Below are 18,309 nucleotides of genomic sequence, written 5' to 3'. Positions count from 1 at the left end.
TAGAAAAATAATGGAATTAAAATCAATAATAAGTACCAAAAAAATTTAAAACATAGAAAGCGAAAATATATTAAAAATTTAGCAGAAAGATTATAATAAATAATTGAAATGGTCATGAAAACTTTTGCTAGAATAAAAATTGTACGAAGAAAACAAAAAACAAAAATCACAGCACATTTTCAAATAAAAGGAATAAGAATTAAGATAACAGCTTATTAAACGCAAGTCTGTAAAAATATGTCTTCAATTGTTTTTTAAAACACTGAACAGATTTAGAGTGACGAATTTGTACAGGTAGATTGTTCCATAGGGTAGCGGCAGCACGATTAAATTGTCTTTCACCGTACGTTTTTGTTCGAACATGTGGCAGTTCGAGTCTAAGGCTGCCCTCTGATCGTAGTGCCCTAGTTGTTGTTTGGAGATGTAATAGTTCCTGTATATAGTCCGGGGCAGTTCCTTGCAGTGCCGTGTACGTATAGACAAGGATTTTGAACTTTGGCCGGAATTCAACAGCGAGCCAGTGCAGTCCAGCGAGAATAGGTTTAATGTGTTCTCTTTTCCTAGTTTTCGTAACAAGACGGGCCCCAGTGTTCTGCACTCTCTGTAAACTTTCAATTTGACAATTGTTAACGCCGAAGAGTAGACTATTTGCGTAGTCAAGTCTGGAAGTTACAAGGGAATTAACCAGAGTTTTACAAGCATCCGTAGATATGAAATGTCGGATTCGTCCAATGTTGCACAGATGGTAATTACACGATTTTACGATAGGCGCAACTTGTTTTTCCATGGTAAGACGGCTGTCAAAATAAACACCAAGATTACGTACCGATGTGACACTTTTGATGACATTTTCACCTACTTTAAGTTGGAAAACAGGCATGTTCTTCGACTGATGTTTCGATGAAAAGACGATCAGTTCCGTTTTATCCTGGTTTAGTTTCAACAGATTGTTTGACATCCAAATGCCAATTTCTTTTAAACACAATTCAAGTCTTTTAACGTAGTTGTTCCAGTCATCGAGCGGTTTGATTGTCATGTAGACCTGTGTGTCATCTGCATAGCAGTGAAATTTGAAACCATGACGACGGCATATATTTCCAATTGGTCTCGAAAAAAGACAATACAGTTTTGGTCCGAGAACTGAACCTTGCGGAACTCCGAATGGCAGATGACTGGCGTTTGATCTATCCGACCCTATAACGACTCGCTGGTTCCTGTTGGTAAGAAAAGAACGAATCCAATTTAATGATTTTCCAGTTATCGCATACGAATGTTCATTTGTTTACAAAAATGAGGCCGTTAGTTTTCTCGTTTGAATTGTTTTACATTGTTTTATCAGGGCCTTTTATAGCGACTATGCGGTATGGGCTTTGCTCATTGTTGAGGCCGTACGGTGACCTATAATTGTTTATGTCTGTGTCATTTTGGTCTTTTGTGGATAGTTGTCTCATTGGCAATCACACCACATCTTCTTTTTTAGATTTAAATATGAAAATAATATATGATTTGAGAACAATTGAAGTAGAAGTTGGATTTTTTTGTTTGCACATACATTAAGAGATTGCAAGAAAGACCATATATCATGTATAAGAAGAGATATACATTTAATTAATTTGAGAAAACTATGTAGGCCGAATGAGCAAAGAATAAGATCTTCGGTCTGTTGATGTTTTGACTGAAATAAGCTTGTTATTAGTCAGAACAAGAATCTGTCTAGGCATATATATTATTGTCATATCTTGTGTTGATTATAACTTTAAATTAAATAGAGGTCGGTATGCATATTATATTTTTATATCATTGCCGTAATTATACCACATAAACAATGAAATGGTTATGCATGCATAAAAAAGCAATTATACACCAGCTTCAACAATATTCAAAACATGCCGTCAAATCTGAAATATATATTAGCTATTATCGCCTTTATTTATACCATACCAGAATATATGTTATTCTTCCGTTAGTTGACAATGATGGTCATTGAATTTAAGCGATACTATTTTTCGATTGGAAATGCCACCTGCTTCGCTTTATTTTCGAATGCAGGTTACTTAGGATAATGTGATTTCACTAAAGTACGGTTGTCGATGCTTTGTGTAACCAAATAGATATAAGTTGATTATGTTTGCAGTGTCTGCTAGCAAAGTTATATCGGACGCTACGCTTTACATTTTAATGACCAAACAGAGAAAGTAATTGTCATTTGTGCTTTGATGCGCAGAAAATTGTCACTCATTCCAAAGAAATATTAATATGAGAAACATATTTTTTTATACTGTAAACCGGAAAATTTTGGTGCCGTCTTTTTTTCGCGGTTTACCAACAAAATCTACATTCGCGCCGTTTAGAATTTGCGATGTCCCAGTGTCCTACATAAAAAATATTTGTAAATGATTTTGATACTGTACAATTTTGATACATGTATTTAAATCAAGGGATTAAACCAATCGTTTTTGTCTGTTCAGATTTAAATATATTGGTCTGCTTCAAATATTATGTTTGCTTGTTAAAATACATTCACAATAAACAGAAAGAGATGACCTAGTTAAGAATGAATTAATTACTGACAAAATTACTGCTAGTTAGTAAATCTTTTGATATGATGGATCTATGCAGCAGATATAATAGGTAATCATTTATAAACTGATTGACAGGTGTCATTTACATAATGGAACAATTGTTGTTTTTTTAGCAATATCCATAATGTTCACTTGCTACATGCCTTTTGATTTCTAACGTTGTCTTTTCTATAAAAACAAGGTTATGTTTTGCGGTATAGATATGTCGTCTTTAAGCCCGTTCTTCTCAATTAGTAATCTACATATTCTATTGACAAACAATCATGTATGGTCTTCCGGTTTGTGATTGGATTTCCTAGACATATTCGCGATCGTTTTGTTTTCGCATTTCAACTCTTACCGCGAAAATATCGTAAATAAAATTGTCGCGAAAATTTCCCTGTTCTCAGTATCTTAGGTCCGAGAACACAATTAATTCGTAGTGCAATTCTTTTAGAACATAAATGAAAATTAAAAAAATCCCACCTGCGCTTTCTCAATGAAATTTTTACAGTGTGTTGTACTACTTTTGGGACAACTTATATCAAAATTATAGAAAACTTCATCGCCTCTAACTCAAATTATGGACAATTTTGTGTTTAGGGTGTCTTGAAATCTTTTGACAGCTTCCGAAGTGCTAATTTTTAACCTTTTTCAGCTGGACCAAATCACTACTTTCTTGTAAAATTCTGGACCCAAATTTTTTTACAGTGTAATTTCACCCCCTACTTACAATTTGAGGCATTAAACATGGAGAAATAAATTTGGAAGGGGTATAAAAATTATTGGCAAGTAACCCACTTTTAACACTAGGGATTATATTCGTGAACAACGGAACAACGAAAATCAAGGGACGATAATTGTGGTCTCGGACCAGTATCTCTTCTCTTCATAAACCGCAAAAAGTAAGTCTCAATTTTTATTTATTGACAGAATGCTCGGTAAAGTTTTGACTGAAAAGATTCGATTACATGTACCAAGTACTTGAGTTAAAAGTCAACGGTCAAGGTCATGTTCTAACATTTTGTCACTAATAATGGAACTCCTAATAAAAAGAAAATGTTATAAAAAATATAAAGTGTGTGTCAAGTTTAAAGTATCGTCTGGTCGCAATGCTACTGATTTTGGTCGAAATGCACTTGTTGTTTTGTTCCTCACTTAAAGCGATAAATTATCTGTTTGGAAGGACAAGTTGGATAATCATACGTATTAGACTAAAAGTCTTTCGGTTCGAAAATCTTGATCTTTGAGAAGTTGAAATCAAGATCAATAGTCAATTTTGACATTTCATATTTTGACATTTACTTTTCATTCTTGCATGTACACGATACAACCATGATGTATATATCATATGTTCTGCTTAAGTGTCAAGTTTTAACTTATGATATCAAATATTTCCGGACCTAAAGTAGCCAAAATCACTTTTTTTTTAAGGGAAACCATATAAGTTGTTGAACACGTTGAATCAGTTAAAAAAAACATTCAAATTAATATTTTGAAAACGAACTGACGATGTGATGACAAAACAAACACACAAAAAAAAAAAAAAGATAAACAACAATCTACAAACAAATAAAACAAAACAACAGGACAGTTACACCTTTTGTATCACCATGTGAGGTTGGACGATTTTCAACCGTTCTCTGAAAAATTATCTTAATATTTCATTCCATAAAGATTTGGACATCTTAGAACTTTTAAAACTCTTGAGTGGTTGAATTAAGGCAGGTATAATTAGATGTATACTTCTTTTTTCCTCTGGTTTATTTGTTTTGGACTTCACAACTCGGATACAGCTCACACAGGTACATGTACCTGTAATTACTCAGACTTTCAGAGAGCCTACACTCTATCCGGAATTTTTGTCGAGTGAACGTTGCTATGTCTTTCTTTTGTTTTTTATGTGTTTTTTGTTGTTGACTTGTTGGTCTTGTATTCACTGTTCGTTTGTCTCCATGACATTAGCATTTTCGCTTGGACTTCTTATCTGTGAATGCTCCCTTTGTATCTGCGGCCTCATTTCTTATGAGACACAAACCGATGTTGAGAAGAGCAGGAAACAGTAAATCACAGGATAAAGAAAAAATGTTAACTAAAAATTGAAGTTTGAAATATATTTCAGTATTTTGATATTATTTATGACTGATATCACATCATGCGATAACAAAACCAACGAACTTTGTGTAACATCGAAGTGAGGTTTATTTTAAATGGACGATTAACGAAATTAAAACTGATTTGACCCTTTTCTTTCTCGTACTGGTACTTTATCGGGACCATAAACAAACAGGAACACACATGAACATTGTTACTTATTTATCAAAAAATCTTAAAACCAGAATAGGATGACAAAAAAGGGTATACATGCTTAACATTGTGACCTCGCGCTGCCAAATTGACTACGTCGCCTTTCTTGAGTTTACTTTTACGGTTTTAGTTGCCGATTGGTACTCCTTGTCGTTGCAAGAGCTTGCACGATTTCCTGCAACAAATTTACCATTGACTACAAATTCACTCTCAAAACTCGAATTCGGTGGCGTCAATGCAGTCCAAGTAAAACTATAAACACCATTCTCAGGGCAAGTAAACAACCCATTAAATGGGTTGTAAGCCTCCCAACGTTAAGAACGACTTGGCCAAATATAACCACCGCTTTTGGACTCAAATTTCTTATGTGTGATCCGAGGTTTACATGAAATGCAACATTCTTTTTGTGATCAGTTCCACTGCATTTACATTTGTGTTCTGCAATTGAAACAATAATAAAATTACTTTCTCCATACGCCATACGATTTTCATCCAGTCAAATGCAATCAATTTGTTCTTGTTATATAAGATGTCTACAATAAAACATGGTTGTGCATTTAAAAAAGAAAGATGATTCATCCAACACAAATTGTATTAACAATAGTATATCAGCAATGTAGTGATAGTCCTCTGTACTGAACTCCTGTACAATTGAATTGAAAAGAAAAAGCCACTTTCTTCTTCTAAAAGTTTTGTGTTTAGGATTAACCTCAATTTTCGACAATTTTATACTTAATTCTTGTGTTTAGATTATGGTTAATTTTAAAGAAAGGGTGAACATATAATTTCCATTTTTGTTTATATTTACTTTATAAGAAGACATGTATATTTTATCATAATATAACAGAACAAAGCTCTTCTGTTTCTGTATGCTATATCGCCCATAGAAAGTGTGAAGAAATGGAAAAAAAAATGTTTATCTAATTTTTGGTATTATTAAGTTTGTAATTTAATAGTACGGTATCTTTATTATTTCGGTATTCGAAAGGGTTTGTAAGGAATAGCTTATTGTTAGGCGGAGTGCAAATACACATTGCTAAATGGCTTATCAAGTACACGCATTTGTCGTATATCAAGTGTTCATATCACAATGCGAAAAGTATATCTTCACGCGGTAAATAGATAGCATAGCGTAATAAGTAGCATTGACCAAATCATGTATTCAGAGCATATCATTTGATTTACGAGTTAAACAGGATTAATCCATAATGAAAGTCATGGCAAATATTATAGCTATTTTTAAGAAATACTTTTTTCTTTATTAAGAAAAATAGGCCATTAGTTGCTCTAGCATTAATTCATTGAAACCTCACATTTTTCTCTCTGTTCCATTTCTTTCAAACGTTTTTTTACTATTTCAAGAAGGTCGTTCGTGCTCAATTTATCGCATTTATTTGCCAAAGCTCCGGCAGACAATCCAAATATTGCAATCAAAAATAACGCTGTTGCTCTCATCCGTAATAACAAATCAAAGTGCTGGATAGCACCTGTGGAAAGTTTGTAACGGTAGATTGTAATATTTCAAATAGATAGTATGTAGATTGCATGGTTAACTTTTTTTTCCTACTTAAAAAAGAAAAAAACTTTATCAAGAAATGATTGTAACAGGATGCTGCTACAAAGTCTCCCAAACAAAGCTCTCAAAATTAGTCATTCCCACGGGTCGCCTGACATTAAGCAAAGTCCAATACAAATTGGTCTGGTCTAGTAAAGTGATATTCATGATTTGGGGGTGGGGATCTAGACAGTTTACAAGTTCTCAAACAGGCAGGAGGTAGGATAAGAGTGGCCCTATGGGACTAGCCTTTTATTTCATCTGATTTGTTTTATTATTCCGTACAAGAATGTATGTTGTTTCAGTGTGGGGATTTCAAAAGTTTTCAAGTTTTCGAAAAGGGGGTGGATCTTGACTGTTTACAAGTTCTCAAAACAGGATGGGGTGGGGTTACACCAAGGGACTTAATTATATTTCAATTTATTCGTTTTATTGTCCAATACAAGAATATTTATGATTAAGGGTTGGGGATCTCAACCGTTTACAAGTTCTCAAACATGAGAGGTTGGGGATGACTCAGAGGTACTCCCACTATATTTCATTGGTTTTGTTTTGTTGCCCCATAAAATAGAATATATATGGTTTAGGGGTGATCATCTCGACCGTATAAGTTTTCAAAAAGAAGTTTGTTGGGTCACCCCTGTGGACTTCTTCTATATTTCAATTTGATTTATTATATTTTCTCATACAAAAATATATATGGTTTGTGGGTGGGGATCTCAGCCGTTTACAAGTTCTCAAACAACAAGGGGATGGGAGTGACCCCTAGGGACTCGCCTTCTTTTGAATTTGATTTGTTTTATTGTCCAGTACAAGAATATATGGTTAAGGGGTGGGGATCTTGACCATTTTCAAGTTGTCAAACAACAGGGGGTGGGGCTGACTCAAAGGGACTCCCACTTTATTTCATTGAATTTGTTTTGTTGCCCTATACAAAAATAGATATGGTTTAGGGGTGGGGATCTCGACCGTTTACAAGTTCTCAGATATGAGGGGTGGGGCTGACCCAAAGGGACTCCCACTTTATTGCATTTGATTTGTTTAGTTGCCCTATACAAAAATATATATGGTTTAGGGGTGGGGATCTCAACCGTTTACAAGTTCTCAGACATGAGGGAGTGGGGCTGACCCAAAGGGACTCCCACTTTATTTCATTGAATTTTTTTTTGCCCTATACAAAAATATATATGGTTTAGGCATGGGGATCTCGACCGTTTACAAGTTCTCAGACATAAGGGGGTGGGGCTGACCCAAAGGGACACCCACTTTATTCAATTTGATTTGTTTTGTTGCCCTATACACAAATATATATGGTTTAGGGGTGGGGATCTCGACAGTTTACAAGTTCTCAGACATGAGGGGGTGGGGCTGACCCAAAGGGACTCCCACTTTATTTCATTGAATTTGTTTTGTTGCCCTATACAAAAATATATATGGTTTAGGGTTGGGGATCTCAACCGTTTACAAGTTCTCAAACATGAGGGGGTGGGGCTGACCCAAAGGGACTCTCACTTTATTTCATTTAATTTTTTTTGTTGCCCTATACAAAAATATATATGGTTTAGGGGTTGGGATCTCGACAGTTTACAAGTTCTCAGACATGAGGGGGTGGGGCTGACCCAAAGGGACTCCCACTTTATTTCATTGAATTTGTTTTGTTGCCCTATACAAAAATATATATGGTTTAGGGGTGGGGATCTAGACAGTTTCTAAGTTCCCAGACATGAGGGGTTGGGGCTGACCCAAAGGGACACCTACTTTATTTCATTTGATTTGTTTTGTTGCCACATACAAAAATATATATGGTTTATGGGTGGGGATCTCAACCGTTTACAAGTTTTCGAAAAGAAAGGGGTGGGGTGACTGACCCCTCTGGAGTTCCTCTATATTTCATTTGATTTATTTCATTGTCCCATACAATAATATATATGGTATATGGGTGGAGATCTCAACTGTTAATAAGTTCTCAACAAACCAGGGGGTAAGAGTGACCCCAGGGGACTCGCCTTTTATTTCATTTGATTTGTTTTATTGTAACGTACTAGTATAAAGAACATATAATGTTTAGGAGTGGGGATCTGACTGTTTTAAGTATTCAAACATGAGGGGTTAGGTGGGGTGACATCATTGACTCAACCTGAAATTTAATTAATTTTATTTGTTTTATGGTCCTGTGATCATTACTGAAAACCATGTGTGTCTGTCACTTACTGTTTTCTTCAAGTTTATAATTTATTATTGTTATTGAAAATTTAAAAAAAAATCCCTTAGGGTTCTTTAGTAAATTCCTCCCTCCTGTTGGCCCCTCAAAATACAACTAAATAGACCCCAAGGAGAAAAATAATAAGAACTGAGCAAAAACTTTGTTTAGGAGTCTTAATAGCAATTAGTATAATTACGATTTTTGTTATAGTCCGATTTCTAATGCCGAATATGTAAAAGGCCGAGTTTATTATAGTCCGAGTTTGTTGTGGGCCGAGATCAGATGAGATACCATGATACTTCCGATATTCTCGGGCTTTTACATATTGAATAGAAATTTGTAAAAATCGTAGTATAAAGCGACGAAAAATGTTTATCCATGAAATATTAATTTTCTCTTCAACCGGAGGAAGGTAGGAAACCTTTGAAACCGGGATTGTAGTACTCCCGTTTGGAGGCACACATATATTGATCTGACGCATGTCTGAAGAATACCGATAAAATCATAACGTAGAAACTGCTGTCTCGTGTGTGTATTGATTTTACTTTCCGCGTAGCGCAGATCCGCGAAGTAGTGTTTGTTCGTCTTTCAAATGAAGTTGAATTATTTGATTTATCGATGAAAATTCAGTACATTTATTATTCAAGCTGTATGCTATTAAAATAGAAAAGAGCTCAAAATTTCAAAAGCATCTTTCTATTATTAGTTTTCAAACATAAGTACTACATTATTTAGAAGTAGGACACACTTCCTAAAGTAAGTTAGGCTGTCTCCTTTCCGGTTAGGCCGATGCCTTAAGAAAGTTTATTGCTATAGCAAGCTATAGCAAACTTTCCAAAAATTTTATGGATTTAGTAATAATTTGATTAAGAAGTCATTTGTTGATTCTTGATAATTAATATAAAGCGGAAAGGTAAAAATTGAGACTGTGATATCTGGAGTAATCTTTTTCGGAGTTAGTAAAATCATTTCGTTCATAGGTACCACAAAATTTGACTGAGTGCCCAAACAATTTTCAAAATTTTTTTTAAAAGGTTAACTGTAACAAATTCCATAAATGGATTATTGAATATGTGGCGTTTGAGTTGCTCAGTTTTAAGTTTTTTTAATGTTGTGTTTTGTTTACTGTTGTATGTCTTTTTGGCCTATATTTTTGACACAGCTTTGTAAGTTTAAAAGTTTGAATGCCGCTCAGGTTTCGTTTGTCTCTCTTTAACCATATTCTTCACATTTTTGGAGGAGACATTGCATTGTAAATCTTTAAAAGGACAAATAAATCATATATGACTTCAATATATACATACATATGCAATCGATAGGTTTGAACGTTGTTTTCAATTTAGACTTGTTTATATTTGTTTTTCGTTTGGGCTTGTATTATATTTTCCCTCCAGTTCAACCTATTTCGAGTCTTTAAAATTCAAGAGTCTATCCTAAATTGAGGTAAGTTATATGGTCTTCAAAATACCGTTTCGATCCCTAACATCACTTAAGAGACATTAATTGTCGAAATCCGGATATGTTGTACTATTTTTCGCACCTCATGTTGGTGGTATACTATCTTTGCCGCAAGTTTATTGTTTTCTGTTTGGTATTGAATGTATATATATATATAAAGATCCATTTTGTTACATCTTGTGATCAATTTATTTGGCAATCGTCAATGGCAGTCGGCAGGGTTTAAGAACATCAGTTGTTCGACCTGTTATTAAATGCGTTTTGTTAAAATATATTTTTTCACTTTTTTGGTCTTTTTTGGTAAAGTTGTTTGTACTGTATTGAGACCCCTCTCACTGTAACCACGAAATTTGTTTTACATTCACACGTATTAAAATTGCGTTTTTTATCTAACGCAATCATAGGTTTGAACGTTGTTTTCAATTTCAACTTGTTTATACATATGTGATACATTCTCATTGTAACATGTAAAAGACTCTTGGATTTTTCTAAATCTGCCAAATTAATTGTATTTAAAAGTGTCATCACTCATGTGTCAATGACAATTTTAATACATAAATGTAAAAGAAATGGTTATTTCTTCTGCTATTGCAACAAAGTTTATATTATAAATCATAAATATATTTATTTCGTTAAATCTTAAAAACTGTACTGTTGATAATGCATATCAATATTAATTGACATTATTTCAATAACCTGTTTTGTTTCCAAAACTATTTCAGTATAGAGGATGATCGAGTCTCAGTGTATGTACAAAACAGTGCGAAATAGTATAACTTTGACATTATAATATACATCAATATTTTACACATATGATACCTGTCACGCAATATAATAATTAAGGAAATTTATACTACTCATATTTCTTTTTAAAATAGTATGCCTTCTTTTTCAAAATGACAAGAGTAGTGTGTCAAAATCATGGTTTGTCATAAAAAAGTTGTTTCTCGGCAACTTTCCATTTGTCATATGGTCTATGACTAATTTTTTATACTGGAAAATTTTAAAAAATAGATATTAAGGAGGCTCGCGGGTATAAGATTTTCATTACAAATTTAACATTATTTTTTTTCATTACAAATATTTTTTATTACATTTAGTTGTTGTTACTTTATCATATGGTACAAAATCATTCCACAAAATCAATTCGTGTTGGCCCCAGGTGACATTTGAAAGGTAGATATCATTGAACAACCGCCAAATTATCTCCCTTTGGTGCAAAAATGACATTATTTGACATTTAAATTGAAATGCCTGTTTTAACTCATCGGTGACCTATATTTTTTATTGTTGTTTTCGTACATAAACTAACTAATTGTAAAATTTAAGCGATTTCTGTAATTTATTTCTTTTTTTATTTCGATGTAACCGATATTTCTTCTATTAGTTCAACATAAAAAAAAAAGGACATTAACAAAAATGTATGCTTCTTTCGAATTAAGGCAAATTGTGAGCGTAAATGAACGGTGACTCCATCTTTTTATTTCATTTTCCTATTAAATAAAAGAAGTTCATTTATAGAAAAATATAGAAAATCTTATATTTAATTAAAAAAAAATGATTTCGATCCTGCGAGTCCTCTTAAAGACTCCTTTCGGAAACAACATTTTTGGTGGGTTTTTTTCAGGGGGAAACGGCAAATGTGTGTGCATCCAGGATATAATATTAATATTAATGTGTTGCATATTTAATAGGAATTATTCATTGTTTACACCAGTAAGGATATTTATTGTAAATGTGTTTGTCAGATTATTCATGATCAGCATGTCAGTTATTAAGGCTTGCATTCAAAATATGCAAAATATATAATGTATATATTTCACCCATTTCTAAATCTGTCTATTAGTCCGACAGCCCATTGGTCCGACAACCAAATAATCCGACAGCCCAATAATCCGACAACCCATCAGTCCGACACTTTTTAAATGTATCAGGTATTAGGTTTGCGTTATAACGTAAAGGTACAACGCAAACATAGGAAGAAATGTTAAAAAAAAAAAGTCATGTTGCGCTTATACGCTTCCGTACAGAGCATTCCCGAAATATCTTTTTCTTTTAATAAAAGTAATAAAAATGTTTAAATTTTCTTTATTTCTTCAAAATTCATAATAGTTTTAACCCTAAAATTTACTATTTTTTCACTTATTATTTTTACATGTAACAATAAAAATACTTATAAAATGGGCGTATGACATTTGCGCCGATTTTAAAAAAGTTTCGATCTTTCATTTGCGCCCATTGTGCACAGGTAAGTTACAGTGTTATTTTTTTATTTATCAATATAAACCTCTTACGTTAGCCAGTTGTACATATGTTATAAATTGTCAATTTTAACATGTATGTAACTGTTGTCTCCTACGAATAGATTGTTGTCATTTTTATCCGGCTCAGAACTAAGTAAAGAGTATAAAGACAAATCAAGAGACACTGGTAAATGGCTATCGTAATTTTTCGGGCTACCATTCCTTCCCTCAGATGAAATCGAGGACTGCTTCACGTTTGACATTATGTCTGATGCTCGTTCTGATGACAAATATCATGCATTCTTAGACTACGTCAAGTACTTATATATGCTCAACTTCATGATATCAACCTTATTTAAGAGGACGAATAACAGTCCAGAACCGTTTCATTCGCATTACAATAAACAGTTCAATTCGCACGACCCTAACATATATTTTTAAAGGTGTCATCAAGAAATTCCAGGCCGTTTCTTAAAAATAAGAACTATTGAAATGCCCTCCTCTGTACGCAACAAGTATAGAAGATATGAAATTACAAGGAAGGAATACATCAGATTTGTAGTATATAAATACTCGGCATGGACAGATTTATGATTCGTTGTATTCTGTTGTATGGATTTTAATGCTCTACAACTGGCTAACGGAAGAGGTTTATAATGAATATTCACCTGTAATCTACCTGTACACAATCGACGAAAATGAAAGAAAACATCGGCGCAAGTGAAAGAAAAAATTGGCGCAAATGAAATGCAGATCGGCGCAAATGGAAAACGCCGTTATAAAATCATTTAAATAGTTATATAATATCTATTTTGAAATCGGACTCAGACTTCTTTTAAACTGAGTTTTAATGTGCGTATTGCGGTGTGTTTGTTTTTTCTACATTCGCTAGAGGTATAGAGGGAGAGTTGAGATCTCACTAAACATGTTTAACCCCTCCTCATATTTGCACATGTCCCAAGTCAGGAGCCTCTGGCCATTGTTAGTCTTTGATGATTTTTAAGTTTAGTTCATTTATATGTTTTGGAGTTTAGTATGACGTCCATTGTCACTGTAATAGTACACACTTTTGTTTAGGAGTCAGCTGAAGCCCGTCTTTGGTTACGGGATTTTCTCGCCGTGTTGAAGACGCATTGGTGGCCTTCGTCTGTTTTCTGCTCTTTGGTCGGGTTGTTGTCTTTTTGTAACATTCCCCATTTCCATTCTCAGTTTTTACTTTATATACAAATTCTGATTACGCATATACTAGAACATATTTCGAATTAAGTATATAAAAGTGTTCAAACTACCTATGTAATACATACGGAATTATTTCTGTAATATGTTTTTTAACCCTAATACCTGAAACATTAAAGTGTCGGACTAATAGGTTGTCGGATTATTTGGCTGTCGGATTATTGGGTTGTCGGACTAATTGGTTGTCGGACCAATGGGCTGTCGGACTAATGGGCTGTCGGAATAATGACATGTATCCCCATTATGGAGCTAGTGGTCATTTTTGTACCTCTGTCGTGAGATGGCTGATATGTTTTTTATTGAATGCTAAAATATAGTAAATCTGATATCTATATGATACATTGCTTATACAAATTGTTATGCCCGCGTCACACTGTCCCGATTTTTATATACGATGGACACCCGAATGCGAGAATTGTAATTTCGTACGAAGTTGGTCCCGATCTCGTTAAAATACCAAAAAGTGACCGAAGCAAGTACGATGAATAACGAATGCTATACGATGGTGCCGAAAGTATATACGATAGCGAAAGATGGACATACGACGGTTAACCGAAGACGGGTATTTAAGCTTCATATCTTAGCCGAAGCCTACACGATGGACCACGAAGGCTACACGATGGATTACGGAGGTTACATGATGGATTACGATGATGGCGCGATGGCCAGACGTCGTGTACAGCTTACGATACATTTAAATTATATGCCGCAGGCATCACGCGTTTTAAATTGTTTGATCAATATTGAATATATATTATATTGTACATTTCATTTCTAGTTTAATCATAAGACGGAAGACCGTGGGCTTGAAGGGTAAAACTTGTTTACCCCCTCGCCTACTACATGAAAGTTGCGTGTAGATAAAATTGTTATGGACACTCTAGAACCAAAATGCTTAAAATTTGGTATGGTGTCACTCGTAAGAATATCTTACAAAAAATTAAGCGCCATTGACTTTAAAGTTCAAAGGTCAAGGCACAGTGACAGTTGTAATACAAGGCAATACCACCCTTGCTGACACTCGAAAACCAATATGCTTCAAAAGATTTTAACCACATTTGGTATATTGTTTCTCCTTGTAATGATCTGACTTTTTTTACGTTCAAGGCCATAGGTCAAGGCCATGCAGATGTACTTGTTTTTTCTCCTTGAAATAGCATAATACACAGGAAATTGGTTTCTCATTTCTTTTACCTGCTGGTTCTATAGACAATGTTAAAGGTATTTCAAGTTACTGAATGTTTTGGTTGATTTCTAAAAAAAAAGTTTATGTATCAAATATGCATATTCAATTCACCATTTTCTGCATGTGTCATATACAAATATAGTGTCCATATTTGTCCCCAATATGTTACATACGAGGGGATGCCACGCTCGGCATTGCCTTGTTTGAACTGTAAAATGTGTGCACTAGTCTGAATAATCACCCTTAATTATGCCCATGTTTACTGATCTATCTTAAAGGTAAGGTAATGGGTTCGTTGATCCCTTTTATTCAAAAAGAGCTCTTTCCAGGAGAATATCATAATGATATAGACAAAAGGAAGGATGTGGGGAAAGCAACAAATGCGGCAAAATATGACATATAGAAATAAAATGGTTATGGAGTAAACATTCGTGTGACAACAGCTCAGACGATACATACAAAAATCAGAATAATGAAGAAAAGTTGGTTTCCCTATATACGTGTACCTGAAGTGTTGGTGTACGAGGCGCGTTTATAATTTTCATTATGTTACTTGATATGAAAAATTGACAAAATAATATTTTACTTGTAAAAGTAAATCCTGGGCCTGAAATAGCTGCTCTTCTTGTTCCATTTGAATTGATAGAAACAACGCTCTCGCCTTTCTTGTTCTCATAGAATCATATGATATGAGCTCCATTTTTTTGTGAACGTCTTTCTTATAACTGTCGTATAAGACTGACCAGTGCATATCGCGCATGGCACTTTAAATGTTAATTTTAGCGCGAAAATTAACTTACATTTAGCTGGATTTATTGTCGTCGTAGTTCCATCTTGTCGCCTTCGTACTTTTTTCGATGGTAACACGACGGGATTACGAGGTTTTCACGAAGTCGTGTTGCCATCGTAAGACCTTTGGGTAGTTTCGTAATTCATTCGTGTAGACATCTTAATGTCAAAACTGCCCGATGGCAACGATGGAAACACGAATGTTCAAAGATGCATTCCCGGTGACATTACGATGGTGAGGATGGTGATACGAACTCAATACGAACCCTCAACATCGGACGCACCTTCGGGGATTTTTTAACATATTAAAAAATTTAGAACCCTTCCCGAAGTTGTCCCCGAAGACTAGAAAAAGTGGCCGATGGTTAAAGATGGCACTACGAATAGCTTGATCTTGATACGATTAGTCCCGATTTTGAAAATTTCCATAATCGTGTTGCCATCCGCGTAAAAATCGGGACAGTGTGACGCGGGCATTAGATTTATGCTTCAAGAATGTAGTTTATCCGAAGATAAGGTTATATTTCACCAATTTCTAAATCTGAAGATCCTAGTGAACGGTTCAGCCATCTAAGACAGAGGTATTACCATGATTACTAGGTCCATATACATTATATATGTGTCTCATGCTCGTACAATGAGTCTCATTTGGTAGGTCACATTTGGTGAAATGGAATGGGTGTCTAGTAACGACAATTGGAACATATCTATTATCGACTGTTAAATTAACGAAGAGGTGATTTCAACTTAATCACTTGAAACTGGTTTTGAGCAACAACCCTCTTTCAAGGAAATCATGGTTGGAAATACAAGCCTCGGGATATCGTTCTACCTGAGATATATAAATATAAAAAAGAAGATGTGGTATGATTGCCAATGAGACAACTATCCACAAAAGACCAAAATGACACAAACATTAACAACTATAGGTCACCGTACGGACTTCAACAATGAGCAAAGCCCATACCGCATAGTCAGCTATAAAAGGCCCCGATAAGACAATGTAAAACAATTCAAACGAGAAAACTAACGGCCTTATGTATGTAAAAAATGAAACTTCATATGCAGACGCTGCTGAAATATTGCTACATAGAAATTGAAATAGAGATTGGTTTTGTAAAAAATAGCTTTTACTGTCACAAATTCAGTTTACTTGGCAACGTGAAGCGAGCATAGTAAACGATTGTTGCTACAGTACGATCACAAAATTTATGTGAGCCAAGCTAAAAAAAACAATACATGTATATCCATTTCAATGCAACATATTAAAATAAAATTCATATTTTGGCTAACAAAAATGCAATGAAGAAGACCTGCCATCTTTAACATCGTCTTTGTTATGTAAACAGTATGACGTCAAAGGTATACATTCGGTGTCAGATACCACTACTTCACAAAATATGATACTTTTCATACCCATTTTGAATGGTTTTAATGTTGTCTCAAAGATGAGGAAAAAAAACAACACTTTCCTAAGTTACGAACTGACAGAACGTTGAATTCTTCCCTTCAAAATATTTGCCAACGTCCAATGAAAATGATCGTTCTAAACGAATTTCATTAAAATTTAACAATTTCTAGGTTCTCTTTTTGGTTTATTTTGTTTTGTCATTTTATCACTTTTAATATTATTCAGAGTAAAACAAATGGTTATGTATATTGTGTAATAAAGATTAAATCATATTAACTTTATAACATACTCAATTTATCACACATATACATGACAATGAGTATTTTGGAATTTTATCTTTAACAAATTATTTGGTATATACTTTTTACTAAATTATCAAAGTCTTTTAAAAATAATAGTCTAAGTATTAAAGTATTTGTTTTATGTTAGCAAAATCAATTTCCAAGCGACAGTGGTCATATTTTATGGATTTTTATAACAGCTGTTACAGAAATTTCACATTCTTCTACTCAACTCGGTATTTTTACAACAACAAATATGAACTGTATTGTTATATGCTGCTGATGAAGTCGATATTTTCATTGTTTCAAGTCTGCCATACAATGTTGTACTTGACCTATTACAATGTTATTTCATAAATCAATAGAACAAGACTCGTTTTCAAATCGATCTTTGAAGGCTTCAATGGTTTTACATCATATTAAAACAATATACAGTTGGAGGTATTCAATATAGGTCTGTAAGTGTGTTGACAATCGTATTACAATATATATTTACAATCTTTACTGATTGGATATACTGCCAGAATATATATAAAAAAGTTATTATAAAATATGAAATTCATATAAAAAAAGATGTTTTCAGAGAATCAGGTACTTATTGTCTTCCATAAAACTTAAATATCTGTTTTTCAAAATAAACACTTTATATGTTTTTAGTCTCATTTATAGCAATAAAATCATCATAGATACAAGCATTCAAATCTTATAGTTACGCCAGACGCGCGTTTCGTCTACAAAAGACTCATCAGTGACGCTCTATTCCTGAGGTAGAACAATTTTAGTATTTAAAAATATTTAAGTTTTGTAAACAGTTAATTTGATATTATGAACATACAGTACCTTTCATTACCTTATGTTTTTTATAAATCTAAACCGTTTTTTAGGTTAACAAAAGAAAGTAATTGAAAGCTCTTCAATTCATACATATATATATAATATTGTATCTCATAATTCATGTATTTTGTACAAATGGAAATGTAAAGCCATTGAGTTTTACAACAAACAACAACAATTACGTGTATAGATTTTTTTTATATGCTCTAATCGTTGTAGGTTGGTAGATTTGTACCATCAACAGT

General features: G+C 33.7%; 1 pseudogene; it reads right to left on the bottom strand.

Annotated features, from left to right (window-relative positions):
- Positions 1 to 4,880: 4,880 nt before the first annotated feature.
- Positions 4,881 to 6,323, bottom strand: LOC134723188 (complement C1q-like protein 2; annotated as a pseudogene).
- Positions 6,324 to 18,309: the final 11,986 nt, after the last annotated feature.

The sequence above is a fragment of the Mytilus trossulus genome, chromosome 6 (genome assembly GCF_036588685.1).
Source record: "Mytilus trossulus isolate FHL-02 chromosome 6, PNRI_Mtr1.1.1.hap1, whole genome shotgun sequence".
Taxonomy (NCBI): Eukaryota; Metazoa; Mollusca; class Bivalvia; order Mytilida; family Mytilidae; genus Mytilus; species Mytilus trossulus.
The sequence above is the reverse complement of the archived record's forward strand: the minus strand, read 5'-3'. Positions and strand labels throughout refer to the sequence as shown.